At 38.4% G+C, this 19,849-nt stretch overlaps 1 long non-coding RNA gene across 1 annotated transcript in view; it reads right to left on the bottom strand.

The window, feature by feature from the left end:
- Positions 1-17,204, bottom strand: part of LOC135321689 (uncharacterized) — a 688,254-nt gene extending 671,050 nt beyond the window's left edge. Inside the window, exon 1 of the long non-coding RNA XR_010381667.1 lies at positions 16,996-17,204. This is a non-coding gene — a long non-coding RNA (uncharacterized LOC135321689). The remainder of the gene's footprint in view (positions 1-16,995) is intronic.
- Between the last annotated feature and the right edge of the window lie 2,645 nt (positions 17,205-19,849).

Genomic DNA, 19,849 nt, shown 5'->3' on the forward strand with positions numbered 1-19,849 from the left:
GAACTATAATTTCTATCAATATTATCAAAATCCCAGAGTAACAATTTAAACTCAGATTAGGGGGATTTGATTTATAAGAAAATGTATTTTGTCTTAAAAAGAATATGCAAGTTAATAGCATCATTGCTTCATTTAGACCTCCTAAAGTTTGCTGCATGTTACTTTTTTTATTCTTTACTTAAATTTTTATATTTTATTACTTTGTGTTTTACTCTTCTGTCATTAATATAAAGTAATAAATCTGTAGAGAAAATTGTCAAAATAAATAAAAGTAGAGAAAGGTTTTTAAATGGTTTGCAATAGCATTAGTCCATACTTTTATGTATCTAATGCATCCAATTATTCCTAGCTCTTTTTTCTATGTATCCATTGGACCAGTTTTAGACACTCTCAAACTAGCTTTGTAGTGAGAGTCCAGGAAGACTTCAAACACAATGCTCATTGGAGAAAGATGTAAACACAACTGTCAAAACCATAGAAAGTTACACTCTCCCTTTTCTTACAACTTCCTGAGTTATGAAGGTAAAAGAAAATGCAATTAGAATTATCCACTAGGAGCTTTATCTGCCACCTGCCATTCTCCGAATGCCTGCTGATAAAAGTGCGTTTTTAACTTGCAGATTTTCCTTGATAGACTGGAATTAGGAAAGTTTCCCTCTAAAGTGAGTGCTCCAGCTGCCACATGGGGATAAATATAGAATCAATCAAATCAAAGTTTGGCAATATGGAAGCAAAAAATGCATTTGATCTGTCCCAAAGATTTGTTATTTGCATCGAAATAAAATCATTAACTCATTTGTTTTTTAAATTTTCCAAAGCTTAATTATAGCTTGTTTGTTATTTGACCTGATTGTCTCTCACCTCTGGCTAGGAGAGCAGGTTTAACTGAGTTGTTCTCGTATTTCTCACTACTTGTGGGTAGAATAACTTTCCAGGCCATAAACCCAAGTTGGTAAGGGACAGTGATGTGCCACACTGTTCCCAGGCCTACATAGCCATACAGTGTATACGAGTCACATGACTTTAGCAGCCTTGAACAGGGTCACAAAAATTCATGCCACAGTGAGCAAAACTGTCTCACTCTTTTAGCAACTAAAGTGTGTAAACTACAGTTGTTTTGTTTTAAAAAATTTCAACAGTAACCCTTTTAGTTTTACTTCTGCGGAGAAATTACCTCTACAGGGAAGCTGACCCCATTCCACCATCCTTAAAAACAAATGATTGGCATATGGACAGAGATTCCACCTGCATAATAAAGCTCCATGCTCTGAAGCTTTTTAAAATTAAGAAATCACCACTAAGAGGCAAGTTGCGTGAAGGTATATATGTGTCAATTATCTGTCATTACTCTTGACATTTCTGGACATCATGACTAATTTCAAGGCTTCCATGGGGAAGATGCTCTGGGTTGATCAGAGCCAAGAAAATTAAGTTCAGATGTTAAATTGGATACAGATTAGGTTAGTTTCCAATAGGACCGGACCTAGTGACTCAGGGTTATTTGGGTACTTGGCTATATTCCCTGCTATTTCTCAGAAGAAGCTGCTGCTTTCTCACCAAACGGATCACTATTTCAGGAAGTAATCTTCCCCATACCTGCACTCTGTGTGTGTGTGTGTGTGTGTGTGTTTACACCATCCTCACCATTCCCTACCCCTAGATAAAAACAATGAAAAACAAGAAAATCTTTACATTTATTCTTGGCATTATGTCAACCTTCTCAACCTTACTTCAACCAGCAAAGAAAAATGTCAGAATGAACACATGATGTCACTTTTCAATTATTTTTTAAACTAGGCACCGAAGTGCCCAGAGACAGGAAGCACTGTCGTTATCACTGCTGTCACTGTGAGAGAGGAAGGGGGCAGGGCACAGCCATTCAAGGAATGCTACAGCAATTAACAGCAAAATGGTGAAAGATTCAACCCCCAGTAGGCCTTGAGGCTGAAGATGATGGGAGATTTGACTTCTAGCAGAACTTGAGCTTCATTACATGCTTATTGTAGTATGTTAGCATGGTGAATAACTTGCCTACAGGCGCCATGGCAGTCCCAAGGCTAGCTGCAAAAGGTCAAAGAGTGGGAAACGGCCAACTTCTTGGGAATCCCAGCTCCTTCCCCAGGCTAGTCAGACTGGTCCTCCCACTTATTAGCATATGAAGCTACCAAAGCCCATAGAAAGGGTAACACTGCCCCTCACTGCCTCTCTCTCTGCCCGCACACTATGGATCTGAGCACCCAACCCCCACACCCCATGGCTGTTCTCTTGCCTTTCGATGTATCTCTTTAAATAAATAAACCTTTACTTAACTGTGGCTCGCTCCTGAATTCTTTCCTGTGCGAAGCCAAGGACCCACGCTTGGCGGGGCCCGTCCCAGGGACTCATCTGTTTTCCTGCATCAACTGCAGGTTTCCTCCTGGAACACTGAGATTGTTTGCTTCCTGTCCTTAAGATACGAGAGTAAGCACTCCATGTTCTCAAAGAAAGTAGAGACAGGGAAGCAAAGAAACAGCGCTAGGGAAGGGGAGAGGAGAAAGTAAATGGAAAAGAAGGAAGAAAATTATAGGCGTGTCCTCGTATCATCAGTAATTTAATTAGGAGTCAACTCTGCTAAGAACATAATGTGTGCTTTCACCAGAAAAGGAAACAAGGATGAAATGGCATGGGACCCCCAAAAGCACTAATTTCTTCTAGCCTCTATCCTGAGATTTGAAACTTGCTTCATAAAGTTCAAGACCTAAAATTTTGTATAGTTGATCAATAATTCACTTCACTTCACAAAACCACTCTCACTAATGACACAGGGATTCAGTCTTCTCTTCATGCAGAGACTTTTAATACATGGATTACATTTTATGACCAATAACTCATTAATCTCTGCAATAACCATATTCAGTTAAACATTATTATCTCACATTATAGGTGTAGTGATTGAGGGGAGTTTTGGACTTGCTGAAGGTCAAACTGAAATCAGTAGCAGAAGTGAGATGAGGTATGAATGTGATTCCATGACTCTAAATCCTAATTCATGGTATGACTTAGAAAAGGCCAACCTTTTATTTTTAAATTCTTTTTTGGCCTCCCTCAAAACTTGCCCTTATTAGTTACAGCTAAAATGTCATCATGCCATTTTAATAAACTGTTAATAAGGAAATCTCAACTTCAATACTAACCATCATTGCAAAGTAAAATTATATTTTTCTCTATGAGTTTTACATTTTAAAATAGCAACTACAATAAAAATGAGGTCTTATATTTAAAACAGATGAAGATCAGTTTAACTTCATCCTATTCTTAAAACTGTTGACTAGGTACTGAAGAATTTCTGTATGGAGAGATGCCAGTCTAAATGTGAAGTATTGTTACGGAAACGACAGGCCAGCCAAGAAACAAGCACCACTCGGAGGGTTGGAGCACTCAGATGTATTATGCCGGCGGGCTCAGAGGGGCTTCTGCTCTGAAGCTCTGAGCATCTCCAGACGTGCACATGAGGTTTTATAGGGTAAAGTACAAGCTTGGGGTATTCGGCCAATGGGCATGGAACAACTTTAGCAGCATTATCATCACAAAAGTGGAGGCGGGGAGGCAGCAAACCAACATTCCAAAGCCAGATATGTATCTTTGAAAACCCAGCTGGCTAGCAAAAACACATAAACAGCAAACCAACACTAATTAACCTAGATTTACAAGTTAGTCCAGCAGAACTCAGATCAGTATTCCAATACTTAGACTTGTTAGTTATCTTGTTAGTCCAGCCCAGCCTCTCCTTCACATTCCTAGACTTGTGAATTATCTTGTTAGACCAGCCCGGCTTTTCCTTCACAGTATGACAGAGAAACAGTGGTATAGAGTTGGAGAAATGGAAAAAAAAAAAAAAAAAAACCCAAAAAACAAGATATCACGAGTTTCTTTCAAACCTTAAAAAAACTGCGTAAAAGTTTTTCTCACTGATGAAATGAGCTCTTTACATATAAATTATATTGTAATAACAGAGCTCCTGGGTGGAAAAGAGTTCCTTCTCCTGCTGGCAAAAATTAAAATAATCACAGATGGCTAATGATCAAAAATACTGACTGACAGCTCTGAAGTATAAGACAGAGAATATTCTCAGGGTTTCTTAAGCCAACACTCAAAGTTGGTTTAAGAAACCTACAGAGCTTTTTCCCACTGGATAAGCGTATACAGGGGAGCTCTTACTCGATTCTGGAAAGTACTGTATAGTCCCACAGAGCTCATTCAAGAAAGTTAATGGCATCCCCTGTCCTTATGTTTACATTAGTACTGGGGGCAAAACCTAAGGATTCATCAGGGAAAGGCAGCCCATAGTGATTTCTAAAATGGTACTAAAACCTTTTATAATTCAGGTCAGGAACCTAGTCTCTTATTTTAAAACGTAGGTGGGAAAAAGGAGGATCTGCCCAGCAGAATTAGCAGAGCCTTTAAAAAAAAAAAAAGGGGCCAACATTAATAATAACAACTACTAACACTTAGTAGGTATCTAAAACTCTTTTAAGCATGTTACTTATTTACATCATTTAATTTTAACAAACAGCCCTGTGAAATACCTCACATTATTATTCACTTTTTTTTTGATGAAACAGAGTGTAAAAAGTCCAAAAACATGGCCAAGGTCACACTGCAGCTGATAAGCAGTAAAGCAGGGGCTCAGACTGGTTTCTAAGCCCAGTGCTTAATTCCAGTACAGCTATTGCATGAATTACACGATTTGGATATAAATTCAAGAGCATCTTTGATGAGACCAACAACAAAATGTCATAGTCTGGACAACCTGAAAAAGATCTGAGAGACCATTTGCTCTCACAACCACCCGATGTAACAAGTATGGTGTTACTAGATCTAACAATGATTAAAAAGTGACTTAGCATTGAATCATATGCATTTATTTACTTATTCATCTGTAAAATCAAAAAGTGACTAATATATTAAATACCAACAAGTTCTGGTTTTTAGAAATCCAAATACACATATGTCACAATGTCCCTGCCTTTTTAATGCTTATAATCTAAGTGGAGACATACATGGTATGTATGTATCATACATTTGGTGGCTCATGCAAGCTGTGTGTGCCAAAGGTTACAGGCACTGAGTGGAGAGAGTAATTCTTTCTACCTGGGGCACCATTATCAGAGAAGGCGTCACATACAGGTAAGGGCAAGACAAGGACATCACTTACAGGAAAAGGTTTTGAGGGATGGGTGGATCTTTGTGACAGAGGAGAAGGTTGAAAAAGGATTATCTTGGCACCTATAGTAGTTCTACACATGCTGATTGAATTAATAATCTATATATCTCACTTGGCAAGTTATAATCATAAATATACAAATTCCTTTGTACATACAGTCATGTTAACAAAACAAATGTTGTGGAATTTCATAAGCAGGAATCCTTTTTTAAGTAATTTTTTTTAAAGGGCTGTTACAAACCTTTGGGAAGCAAAGCAGAATATTTAGGGAGAAAACTTATTGTTCTTAGCACTGGCTGAAAGAAGTTACAAATTAGTCACCATTCAAATGGCTGCTTTTTGATATTCCTGCCAGAACTGCTTACAACGTGTGATTTCTTCATTTGGATGTTATTTATTCTGACTCAAACATTTCCAAGTCAACTCACTGTACTTCACAATATGCTGAAATGAGTAAAAGTATTAAAAGCATGCCTGAGGCGACAGAAACTTTGAGGCTCATTTCCATTTCTTCAAGTGTATTTGATGAATGATGTGACAAAGGAATCCTAATTAAGGTTGAAATCCTGAATACTAAATAAATGAGAAGTGCCACTCCATTCATCTTCCACAGTGATAATACTGCCACTTCTGCTTCTCTTTAGCCTGGCCCTTGACTTTTTAGGAAACCATTCCTGTGTGTGTTCTTCCTCTATCACTTTTGCTGAGAGTAGTTTTAGTCAAGCCCAAAATCTGAGAGGTCTGTCTCTCTTTGTCCTTTTTCTTCTCCCTGACTCATCTGTAGCAAAAAGCAAACTTTTTTTTCTTTTACATTGAATCTCAAAAATTGCTTTACTTCTAATAGGGCAGTTCCTGTTTCTCCTCACATTACAATATCTCAAGGTAAAATTATAAGATGACTCTTAACTTCTAAGAAATAAAACATAAAGCAGTTAGGATAGTTTTAGTAAAAGTTAGCTATTTCATGATACCATATTCATTGTTACTATTATTATTCATATTATTATTATGAGGCAACATGTAAGGATGCAAATTATTTCATTTCTCAATCACTGGGGAATCTTAGGCAAGTTACTTAATATCAACCTAACTCTAGTATCTTGATTTTGAAACTCCTCTGCCAACCGTGGAAGAAAACCCACTGGTCCTAATGTTTTGGTTGAATTCTATTCATTTTATTTTGAATATTTTCACTAAAAGTGAGATTGTCCTCTGGGATAATTTAGCCTAGAGAAATAAAAATTTACATTCACAAAAAAGCAACAAATGCAAATGCTTATAGCAACCTATGGTCAGAATCATAACCATTAAATGCTGGATCAGACACTAATGTCCTTCAAAGGGTGAATGGATACACAAATGATGACCCATCTATAAAATGAGATACTATTCAACATTAAACAGGATGAGACATTCTAAATATTTGATTCATTTTAAACTAGAGTAAATACTGCTCTAAACTCTTATAATTAATTCAGTTACTGAAATATTTCAAGGTATGTTTTGACAACCTGGCTATGTTAATCTTCACTTACACGTGTAAATCTTAAGAAATCTCAATACAGATCATGTACACATGATCAGATTTAACTTTTGAATGAGATAACCTATAACTGTAAAATGCACTGTATTTCAAGAAGAAAAGGAGATGACATATCTTATTCATCCTCTGATGTGGATTACATTTTAAAATGACAATATTTGAGATTCAATAAAAATGTTACCAAGAAAACACAAGAAAATGAAACTGTCTTTATTGTCTGTTCTTTCTGTTTTAGTCAGGTTCCAGTTTTGAAATTATATTGCCTTCCTAAAATAAATTTGAAGGCTTTCCAGTTTTGGCCTGAAATAATTGCAATAATTTTGAAATTATCTGTCCTTTAAAATTCAATAGAACTTGACTGGAAATTCATCTGATCTTGGTGCCCTTCACCGATTTGTATGGTGGTAATAGATCCATTCCGATTTTTACTTTCTGGTTAGGTCAATATTGATCATTTGCATTTAAATGGAAAATCAGATGTTTCTCAGGGTTCTCAAATTGCTATGGGTTTGCAGGTAATGTTCAAACATACTTTTTTTAAGTTTGTCTGTATTAGAGGTGTTTGCTCTTACATTCCAAAATTTTTCTTTTTCCTCTCTCTCCTCTTGTTTAAAACCATCTTCAAGACATGTTTATTTATTTTATTGGTCCTTTCAAATACCCAACATTTGGATATATGTTGGGTATTTGAAAGTCATTACTTTTGTTTTATTTATTTCTTTAGCAAATACTTACATCACATTTATTCTGTGCTAAAGACTGCTTTAAGCACTTTACAAGTATTAACTTTTTAAATTTTTTTTATAATAATCCCAAGAGACTCTTCATAATAATCCCAGTGAGAATCATTATTCTTTTATTGGTAAGGAAGCAGAAGCACCAGGACATTTTGGATTTCTCTGTTAGCATCATGCTTTGCCGTTAATGATTTTTGACAAGACCAGTGTCTTAAATGCTTTACAGACTTCGAGATGTTTCTTCTACCCACACCTCTCTGCACCACTAATTTCACTCCACTCTCTTCAACAGCCATCTTTTTCTTTGTTTACTAACTTTTGAAAATTAAATAATTACAGTAGTTAGGTCCAGAATGATGGTTCCATGTTTTCCTTGGCACTTAAGTTCATTTATTGTCTGTTCTGTTTTCCCTCTGTCTCTTCCAATTGGCTCTCTGTGGTAGCTGAGTCTCCTCTTAGGCAACTAAGCTCCTTATTTGTGTTGATATTTGTTGCTGATCTTGATGCTGTCATTGTTGTCGGCTTCTGAGACTGAGTTATGCTAATTGGGAACATCTTTGAGGAGGGTGTCTCTGAAATGATGGAAGGAGATGGTCCCCTCTCCCTTCCACAGCTGCCTATCTTCCTTGATCCCTAGCCCACCCTGGCTGGAGAGACCCTGCCAGGTCCTATGCTCCTTCTACTCTCCTAGTCTTGAAAACAGGGAGCATCAGCTCCTGCTCAGTCTCTTGAGTTCCTAGGGGACTATACATCTTTATGGAGGGCAGTATACTTCAGGGTGTGTGTTATGTGTGTGAGAGAGATGGAGGGTGGTTTGGATTTGGTGGTCCTCAAAGCTTTGAGCACTTACCTCTTCTAGTGCTGTATTTAGATCCAAATGTTGGAGCTTCTCATAGACCACTGTCTCTAGACTTTCTGCTGTAAGGTAAAAGCCCCAAACTCCCCACCCCCACACCAGTGGTCTCTAGGACGACCATCTACCTCGGGTTGACCAGATCCACCTAGTTCAGTAGCAGCAGACAGTCAGATATGGGAGCATAGCAAATACATTCAGAACAGGCTGCCATATTTCCAGAATCTTTCTTCTCTTTTTAATAAATCTTAGAAGACACAATAAAAATGTCTTTATAATATCATGAATCCAGAAGGCCACAATATCAACAAAATCTGGAAAGTGGCAAGAGAGATGGAAGTAAAAGAGTACTAATTTCCTTCTTTAGCATAAGAGAGAATCAACAAATATAAAATCATTCATGATATTGATAATTAAAGAAACATAGAATATGATTTTTAATTGTAAAGAAAAATACTACTAGATTTTTTTTAATGTGGATATTCAAATTTCTACATAAAAATTTCAAAAAAAAAAAACAACCCAGATATTTTTCAGGAAATATTTATCAGTCATTGGTCCCTGGTATGGGACTACTACTCAACAGAAGTAGAAGAATTATACTGGCCCTACCAGTAATAGGCAATTATTATGGATTTGATTTTTTCTTTCTTTTTTTATTTTTCCATGTCCTTGCCAATACTGTCATCCCAGGACTTAAGTGAATATCATATCCCCAGCACAGAATTTTCACTTAACATTGGCTATGATTAAGGAGTACACTTCACAACAGAAGAGGAGAGAACATGAAGTAGGAAGATAAAGGAAGAGACATGGTAGCAAATTAGGTTTTACATAAGAAGGATATAAAAAGAGATTAAAGCTATGAATAGTTTAAATTATAGCCACTGAACGTATCACTTAAACAAATCAGGGTAGTATATACCTTTGTGGGTTTTCATTTTTTAATTGGATTACTTCATAGGGCAACTGTGCACATGGATATAAAGAGTTAAATGCTAGGTGCCATTGTCCTAGACACGTCAATCATAACAAAGCTCATGTCAAAGGAAGTAGAAGAAAGAGCACTTTTCACAATCCTCTGAGACGTGAACCTAAAGGAGCCACGTGACCCTGACCTCCCCACTCAGTCTGGGTGGGGGTGAGTACTCGGCACAGAAGAAGTCAATCCACAGGCGGGCTAGCTACCCACGAGGAGGTCTGAAGAAAGGAAAAAAAGAAAAAGACAGTAATTCGCTGAGCCAATCAAAAAGCCTATTTCAGGAATAAGAGGAGTGTTAGCCCCATAGGTAATGAGAAGAGAAGCAGAAATAGGAAAACTGGCACATAAAGAGATTATTATGGAGACATGGCATGTAAGGGTGAAACTTCCTTTTTATTTAGTCATATAGTTGTTGGAACCCCAAAGTGAAGAGTCACAAACTTCTCAAATCCAAGAATTGTCTTGAATTATGAACGACCATCGGCAAGGTCCCTCTATATTATAGTTCTCATGCTTCAGTACATCAGATTTTCTTATCTAGTGTTAATAAATTTCCTTCATTATTGAAGAAAACGGTTTCTGAATTCTTTCAATTTAAATTAAAACAGAGAAGAAGGAGAAGCAACAAGGAAGCATAAAAGTGGAAATAAAATATATAACAGAGTAAAGAGAGAACCAGCTGCTGAGGGGGTCAGCTCAGGAAGACAGAAGTGCGTGCACGAGCCTCGTGGGCGGGGCTCCAAGGGCTCCTGGCAGCCTCCAGAGTTAATTATATGAACACTGAGGGAAAGGAGCGACATCTGCTTGCTTTGGTTGACAGAATACAGCAGAAGTGATGGTCAGTTCCCAATTTGGGTCCCAAAAAACCCCTTGTGATTCGTGCTCTCTCCTGGAACCTGCCCGGCTGCCACGTGAACCCTCAGGATAGCCTAGAGCGTAAGAGACTGACTACCCAGAAGATGAGCGGAGATGAGCCATCTCAGCTGAGACCATCCTAAACCAGCCAACCCTCGGCCCACTGGATGGCTGATGCAGAAGCACCAGCAGCCTATCCAAAATTATCTGGACCTGGCTCAGATCGACAGAGCCACTCAAGAGTTAAATCAATGGCTGTTGCTTCAGGCAAAAAAAAAAAAAAAAAAAGAAAAAGAAAAGAAGAGAGAGAGAGAGAGAAACTTACAAAAGATGTCAATAAATGTCAGTGGGTTAACCACTTGAATCAAATGTAAAAAGCAACACATCTCACATAAATCCAAATTCTGAGCTGAGAATCCTTACATGATAGTAATGACTTTCTGGGTAATGTGAGATGTGGACCCACAGGATGTTTTAAAATTCAGTTTCCAATAACACAATGTACCCACAATCAGCAATGAGACATAGATAGTAGGAGAAAGAAAATGTGGCATGAAGATGTAAGGAAATGGCAACAACTTCTCTGAGCAAATTCTGTGGACTCCTAAATGCCTCAGCAGCAGAACTGCGCATGGGCAGGTCCTGCAAAATAGTAGCTACTGTCCCCAATCAAAGAGCAACTTCTTCTCTGGTGCTGTTAGGTGCACTTGAAACCAAGCAGGGCCCTGCAGGGCCCTCTGGGGTACAAAACCCCCCTGTGTCCTCCTGTTTCTTGCTTGCAGGGGAAAAAAGGCTTTAGTCTCCTAGTCCTTTCCCAAGCTCCAAAGAACAGGCTCAAGCAGTCAATGATCATGACAACAGAGTCAGAGGACTCCTCGTTCCTCCTGAAGGAGCGTAGATAACAACCTGATGCATATCTTCCAGTTGCTCTGCAGAAACCAAGACGCCCACTTAGGGGGAGGATGGTAACTATAAGCTGACTTGGACGCCAAGCCGGCTGGAAACAGAAGGCTGAGATTCCAGAAACATCATCCTATTACCTCACCAGCAACAAGTCAGAAGATGGCCCATGAACTGAGTACGTATCCTGCGACCCTCTCCCTAACACTGTCTTTAAAATCCTTGCCTGAAAGCCACTGGGGAGTTCAGGCCTCTTGAGCACAAACCACCCATTCTACTTGCTTGGCCCTTGCAATAAACCTTTCTCGGCTCTAAACATAGACGTTCCAGTTTGTTCGGCCTCACTGTGCATCAGGCATCCGAACTTGGGTTCAACAACACTCTGAGCAGGAATTGTTTTTTTGAGCACTGGTGACACACACACAGTCATCACCACGAGTAGGATATTTTTAAACATACCGTAAAGAAGCAATGAGAAATGTTAATTCAAAGGGAAATGAAACATTTTTCAATTACTGCTAATCATCTTTCGAAATACACTTCACATTTCTTTCTCTTACCCCTTTCTTTATATGTATAGTGGAGTGTACGGGATGGTTAAAAAAAAAAAAAAAGATTGGCATAAGAAAACCTTTCCCAATTAACCCATTATCTGTTTTGACTTTTGCTGGGGAGGCAGGAGAGAGAGAGGCGGTGGCAGGGTTGGGGGGTGGATAGAAAGAACAGGATTGGGAGGATCCAGAACACCTTCGTGGACGCATGAAAATTCATAGGATTGGGAGCCCTTTGTCTCTTGAAAGAACCAAGGAAGGCCTTAGTAATCTCTAGGTTTGAGGATTGTCTTATCCTTTGCTCAGTTTCAGGACTAGCATTGGTATGAAATGCTGCCTTCACATCTGATGTGGAAAAGAATATTGAACTGTATGTAAATGTGAAACTTTTGAGCCTGCATCATCTGGAGCATTATAATATTTGAAGTGATTTACACAAGAAACAGAAAAAGAAAGACAGAATCCACATGAAATAATGCCCTTACATTTTTTTAACTAGATTAACAGAATGTATTTACTGCCTCCAAATCATACTTAGATTGTGACTAAAACGTATCCCCTTATATTCTCTGTTGTTGTAATGATCACCAAAGTGAATCAAGGTTTGAGGGATGGGGGTGTCATATGACGTTTGCTTTTTGGCATTACCTGTCATCTGACTATCTCCTACTCTACTATAAGTTTTCCCTCTCCCTGTTTACCCAGTACGTATGCAATTGAGCCTGCCGAACGCCATAAAGTGTGCTAGGATTTGGGAAGCCAAGAGTGAGTATTTCCAGACAATGGACCCTACCTTTGGTGGATGAGAAATTAGTGAATAAAACAGGCATTAACAAACTGTTCCCTCAATTACACAGAACATATGCTACGAAAGAGTTGTACGTGGTGCTATCATAACAAATATTAGATGGAAAGGCCCTACTGAGAAGTCACTGGAGGCTTTCCCAAACTGATGATTATTATGCTAAAATTACTCTCTAGATCTTATTATCCCTATATCGTTCTACAAACAGAGCATATCAGAGCCAGGTTAAACCTTAAGCCAGATGTTGTCACTGTTGTTATAAAACAGTAAAACCATGTGAATGGAGACATGTCAGCTGTATCAGAAGCTACAGGTCAGCTCAAAAGTGCAGGCCCCCAAAGCCATCACTTATTTTTATAAGAATTGCAGTGAAGACCGTAATTACTGATGTCAAATATTTCATCAAAATGATATGGTGATTGAACGAAGAGCATCACTTTAGTAAATTGGAAAACTCTGTAAAATATTCTGGGGGTTCATTCTCCCTCTTGATGTGGAAACTTCCAGGAGAAGCATGCTATGTGATCCCAATCCAGGGAGCATTTAAGTTTCCAATGAATGATTATAATTGTTTCAAACTGATTTCCCCTAAACCATGCGTAGGTATGCCGATGTATCAAGCAATTATCAATTTTAAAACTTAAATTCCTAGCTGGAATTCCAGAACTCTAGTGTGCTTCAAAGGACGCTGGTCCCGAGGCTCAGGGAAGCATAAGGAACTCAGTTTCTGTTCCACTATCTTTTCTCCTCTCCCCCATATTTGTTTCTTCCCAAGGTTGGCTCTCTGTGTTACGTTAGGCTCTCTTTTAGGAGTCATTGAAGCTTTACATTCTCTCCTTTAGTTCCCAAAGGAAAGGTAGTTTTTCTGCCTCCTAATAACAGGCAAGAGTCCCTAGAATCACCCTAACTGGATCAGGTCACATGCTACTGACTGTCTTGGGGAATGGGATGTGTGGACCGGTTTAAGGCATAAAGCCCACCTCCATAAATGTAGATGTTGTCCAAGGAAGATGAAAGCCTGAAGGGAAACCTGGGTGCCATTAGAAAAGAGGGAGCGGCAGGACAGATTCTGGGTAGGAATTCAGCAACAGCCATTACACGAAAGAAAGGATCTGCTCTCGAGAGCACAGAAAGGGAGGAACTCAAGTGGTCTGTTAGGACACTTTCATCCATTATCTCCCTAGGTTACCGAATATTCCCACACAAGGGGGAGCCAAAACTAATGGTTACATCTACCTCTACCTCACTGGATACCTTTCTTAAATCCCTATCTGACAAAGCCTAGTGGTAGTCAATGCCGTATTCAAAAGAGCCAGTTAATGAGTGTCACTGGCAGTTCTGAATGGGGAAATGTTCAGCCAACTTTTCAGGAACTATACAGTGGAACTTGTAGGATATCCAATGTCATTATTTGTGGAGATTTGAAGAATGCTTTCTGCACCTGGCAGAGACCAGGCATCTATCCATTGGAGTGTTGCATTCCCAAGGAATAGCTGAGTGAGTAGCCTTGGGATGTCCTCAGATTCCAAGGAAGTCCAGGACAGTTTACAAGTAATACCTTGCCTACATCTAATAGGCAGTATTCCTATGGCAACTGTTATCACACGGTTAAGAGTAAGAAATCTTCATTTTACTAAAAATGGATTAAATGTATCTTTTATAAATGGCACATGAGGAAGTGGGGAAATTATCACCCATGATCCCAGATGAAGAACAAGTCTTTTAAATAGTAATCTCTTTTGTGAGCAACAGGCAAGTGGACGTTATCTAACTATGCCGCTAAGTTGACTGAAGCTCGAAGAGGTACAGTAACTTGCTCTGAGCGACAGATAGTCCACAATAACCCGGGGACCAGACCTCAGGATGAAGCTGACATTGTGGAGGGAGCAGAGAGGAGCGTGAGAAAGAAACCGAACTAGCTCCACCTGGCTCCAAATTCCATGCTCATGCTAATACACCACACACACAAATGTTTTGCTCATTTCCTAGTTAGATCAACAAAATAGGTCTTTTAAGTAATGTGTCTGCAGTTGTATCCTCTAGACGTAATCAGCCACTTACTAACCTTAACCATAACAACACATTATCACGATTTTGTTTCAGCTGGTTCATTTGCAAAACAATAGGGAAGATCCTACCCAACGTGTAAGAATTTATTCCTCAGTTATTGGCACTGAATAAATACAGTGACCCTCACGGGAAATGTCAGGGCCCTGGGAAGGAACTGCAGGATGCTGGGAAGGCACAAGTCGGGGGTTGAAGGGCTCATGAGGCAGTCAGAGCCTTACGCATAGTGGGTCAACCCTTAGGCATAAACTGACGGCCGTCAGAGCCAGACTCGGAGCGTGGGGTGAAGGTCAATTTGGTTTCCTCCAGTGCGTTATTCTGCAGTGCTAAATGTAAGAGTGAAAGAATTACATACTTGGAGGTTTGGTCCTTGAGCATCCGTGTTAGTCAGTCTCCTTCTGGTACTTACAGGGAAACTGATGCCCTATTAAATAGGACGTAAACTCTCCAGTGATGACTTTATTCTCACAATCAGTTGAACATTTCTTTCAAGTCTGATCAGAAAATAAGTTACTTACTTTCCAGATCATATCCTTGATATCTTTTCTGTTGTTGCTGGCTCAGACTGAGAGCAACACTCTAAAGCCGTTGGCTTTAAAAAGCAAACATCTATCTCGTAACTAATTGAAAGCCACTGGTCTTTGTGGCGGGCCTTTCTCCAGACCATGGTACTTAAAAAAAAAAAAGAAAAGAAAAGAAAAGAAAAGTACAACAAAAATAGTAGGCTCAGCCCGAGGCCTGGCACCTATTTTGCCCTTGGAGAGCTACTAAAAACGAATCAGGCGCATTTAATTCCCTTCCTACTGATTTCCTCTGATTCAGCTGGAAGGTGTGCCCTATTAGAATGGTGACTTTATATCCTCAGATTCCATCCTGCACCGGAGAAAAGTTTAGAAACTCATTCAAGCATGTTGTTTTAAAAGAGGGGGGTTCTATACAGTGCACGGAGGATAAAGGGGAAAAGGGAGACACACACAGCACCGCACAAGGAACAGAATCCTTGCTGACTACCATGTAAGACACAGGAATAATAGGTATCAAGACATTCTTAGAAGATTCTAGAGGAGAAACAGATACATACTGGTCTATAGCTTTTGACCTTGCTGGCAAGCTCTTTTTCTAGTGTTCTCTTTCTTGCTCTCCTCCAGACAAACTGACTTCTCTGCTGTAATGCTATTACGATATATGTTCCAGCAGTAGGGCCTTTGCATTAGAGATTTCCTCTGCCTGGAATGTTCTTCCCTCAGATAACTACTTCCCAACTCTCTGACGTCCTTCAAGTGTTTGTTCAAATCTCACCCCGGTGAGGTGGATCCCAGTCACCTCTCTTCCTGCCCAATTCCCAGGTATGTTCCAGTCCTCGAAACATGTTTTACCTTTTCTTTATTCCATAGCACTTATCACCATCTGACTTCTTATAATTTACATGTTTATTATGTTTACTGTTCATTTACTATCTCTTCCTGCTAGAAGGTAAGCTTCATAAGGGCAACTATCTTTCAATATTCTTTTCACTGATGTGCCTGCAACAGTCAGGTACACAGAAGGCACTCAGTAATTATTTGTTGAAACAGTGAAAGATTTCAGCAGTGGGATGGCCAAGGGTGTAAGCTGCCTGAAAGCAGGAGCACTGTTTCACTCAGCACTATGCATCTCGTGCCCATTTCAGTGCCCAACAAACAGGAGATATTTATGCAGTTTGTTGAATTAACAAGCAGAATAATAGAAAGGTGAATAAGTTTTTTACCAGGGATACAAATGAATTATGTATAATCAAAGAGAAAATGAGAAATAATTCAGTATGTAGATCTGAGGAATGTTCTATAAAATGTTACGTATTTGAGCTGAGTTTTAAAGTACCAGCATAGAGAAATCATCCAGACTGAAATGTACCTACTGAGAAATAGATCATTAGTGAGCCCTTGAAAGTCAACATACTATTTATAAATCAGGTAAAAGCTAGTAAATCAATAATTAAAACAAAACGTGGAATTTCCTATCCAAGGAAAAAAATTTTAAGAAAGTATCATACCTGGCTTATATTTAACTTAACAGTATTTCCAGAGTTGCAACATGCATGAAGTCTGCTCAGTTACTATTCGAGAACAAATTATGAATATTCGGGTTCATAAATTTTGAAAATATGTGAGAAAAGGCAATACTGAAGTAAAAGAAAAGCTGAAATCTTGCATTTCAAAGAAATCTTCAAAAAACATAAAACATGATGGGAATGCTCTCTGGAAAAGTCTTCCCAAACATAAAGTTTTACTTAACTGCATTTAAAGAGATAGAGTCCTGAAATATTGAGAAGACCACCTTAAAAAGCTTCTTGTATAGCAAAGCAACATTACTTTACTTTTCCTCAGAGGCAAAATTTCCAACGATTCATGATTTTTCTGCTAAAATTTATGAAGCATCCAGCAAGGCTTTGAGTTTATTATTAAATAAAAATGTGAAATTGAAACATCAGGTATAAAAATCTTAAGCTTTTGTGCTCACCTTTCAGGGTCTGGATTACTCCAATACCACATTCCCATCCTTCAGTTTGGGCCTGCAAATTTCCATTAACACTGAAATGTAAAAAAAAAAAAAAAAAAAAAAGACATCATTGAGAGTTTCTAGACACTAAGTCTACTCAGTAATACTTGCCTAAGAAACCCTAATAATAATATCTACATCCTTCTTTTTCGAATAAAGTATTTGAGAAGTTTACAAGTCCCAACACAGATATTTATCAAATCTTCCTTCTTTTCTCTGTGCTCTACCTGCTATAATCTTAGTTGCAAACCACTGCTACCTAGGTTTGGAGAGCTGCCTGGACTTAGACGCTCACTGTCAGATTGCAGCTGTGATTCAGTCGATTCCTTTTCAACATGCTGACAGCAGAGATCTTTCTGAACACACACCAGATCATCTTAGTCTCTCACTAGAACCCATCAACGGTTTGCCAGGGACCTTGGAATAAATTTCACAGTAGCCAACATGGTGTGGTAGGTGACCCTAGGATGTCTAGCGCTGTCTTTAACTCCTACACTCACCGTACCACCTTTCATTTGATATAATCACATCACTTGCTCTGATTACTTTCTTTTTTGCCTGTTCACCTCACTAACAATGCAACCTTGTTGAAGAGAATTTGTGTATCTTATTCTGGAATATAATTAAGTACTTAGTATTTATCCTTGTATACATAGATGAAGGAATTAACCGATTTGAAAGAAAAATTTGTCACTCTGTTTTCCTCAATGATTTTATGTAATGGAGGGAGCAGAATATGCCCCACCCCCAAAAGTGACACTTTGGCATGTACAATATTTTGAGCTAAAGGCAATCAAGACCCAGCAGACTCAGAAAAGCTTTTTACCTCCCTCTTAACTGCCTAAAAGAACTTCAAAAGGGGCCCTGTACCAGGAAGAGAGCTACTACCAGGGATAACTTCTTTATCTGAGAGATACGTGCATGGCAGGGCAAACATCTGTTTACCAAACATCTGCTCCTCTGATGGTCCTATAAACTGACCCTTCTTCTTTGAAGTCCAAGACCTCTACCCTTTTCCTTAGCTCAGAATGATATATAAGCATCAATCACCCAACTACCTTTGAGTCTCCTATTTTTATGGGACTCCTTGCATAAGAAGTTAAATTTGCTTTCTCCTGTTAATCTGTTCTATGGCAAATTAATTATTAGACCAGCCAAGAAAAAAGGAAAGAAGGCAATTTTTTTCCCTTTCCTACAATAACTTCTACAGAATGAGAAGACACATACAAAAAGAGTAGACAGTGGAAGGTAAAACCTTTTTCATGTCTGTACAAATAGCACAATCACACAATTCTGATTAAACTGGAATTACTCTTTCAGATGTCAAGAATGCCATTTGCTTTTATACTTGAACATCCATAAATGAAATACAGAAATCATAATTTTGAAGGTTTACATTGGCCATTGTAAAAGTGTAATAAACACACAATGAAAAAATTGTCCAAAGTTATACCCTGGCTCTACATTTTTTTCTCCCCCACATTGTATTCTTTATTTGTCTTCATTTTTATATATTGAGGCTAACTTACATGCAATAAAATATAGAGACTTCAAGCATACAGATCAATGAGTTTTGACAAATAATGATATCTTTATAATTAAAATATAGAACAACAACACCATCCCAAGAAATTCCCTTGTACCCCTTCTTGTCAGTGGCCCCACTCTCATTCCCAGCCCCAGGGAACCAAGGCATTGGTTTCTATCACAAAGTTGAATTAGTCTGTTCAAGAAATTTATACGAACTAAATCACAGAGTATGTATATTTTTGTACTACTCTTTGCACGTGCTCGTTCATGCAACCCAGTAATTTTGGGATTCCTCCATGTTGTTACAAATGTCCATAGTTCATTTCTTCTTATTGCTGATTAGTGCTCCATTGTCTACCCACGCACCTATGTATGGGCACATAGGTTGTTTCCAGTTGTGACTATAACAAGTAGAACTGCTGTGAACATTTGTGTAGGAGTCTTGGTATAAACAAACTCTTCTCTTGGTTAAAACCAAGGAATGGAATTGCTTAGTCATATGGCAGGTGTATGTTTTACTATATAAGAAAGTGTCCACCCTTTCTCTTAAATTGATTGTGCCATATTCCTCTCTGAACAGAAATATATGAGTTCTCACTTTACGTCCTCACCAACACTTGATAATGTTGTTCTTTTTGTTTGTCCCCTAGGTCTTCCAGCGAATGAAGTGTTATCACATGGTGGTTTTAATACACATTTTCCTGGTATTGATGACTGACATTATTGAGCGTTTTTTATGTACTTACTGGCCTTTCCTACACATTTGTCTCAAGGCCTCCTCTTGCTCTCCGCTGAGTTGTTTATTATTCATGCTGTTATCACTGTTATTATTACAGTAGTTCTTTTCATCCTCTAGATTAGGCTTTTGTCAGATAAATGCATCACAGATACTTTCTCCCAGTTCCCAGCTTGCCTTTTAATTTTCTTAAACATGACTATTGAAGAGCAGGTCTCAAAGTATTTTTTGATAAAGTCCCTGGCCCTATCTTACATGTGGAATCCTCAGGACCTATATGGAAATAGTGGGATTGTTCACAAAGTAAAATTTTTCATTCTGTTTCTTGAACTACAGTTTGACAGAGACTCTCTATTTTTCTATGCTATGCATTATTACTATTTTACTCTCACTTTTATTTGCTTGGATTTTATGAGAAAAAAAAACTGAACCAAAAACTAAAACCAATGTCAAGGAGTCCATAAAGATTTGGGATTTTCAAAATTAGATGACCTATAAAAATCAAAAGACACTGTATAAAAATCATAAAATATCTATTTTATATATATT

The sequence above is a fragment of the Camelus dromedarius genome, chromosome 7 (genome assembly GCF_036321535.1).
Source record: "Camelus dromedarius isolate mCamDro1 chromosome 7, mCamDro1.pat, whole genome shotgun sequence".
NCBI lineage: Eukaryota > Metazoa > Chordata > Mammalia > Artiodactyla > Camelidae > Camelus > Camelus dromedarius.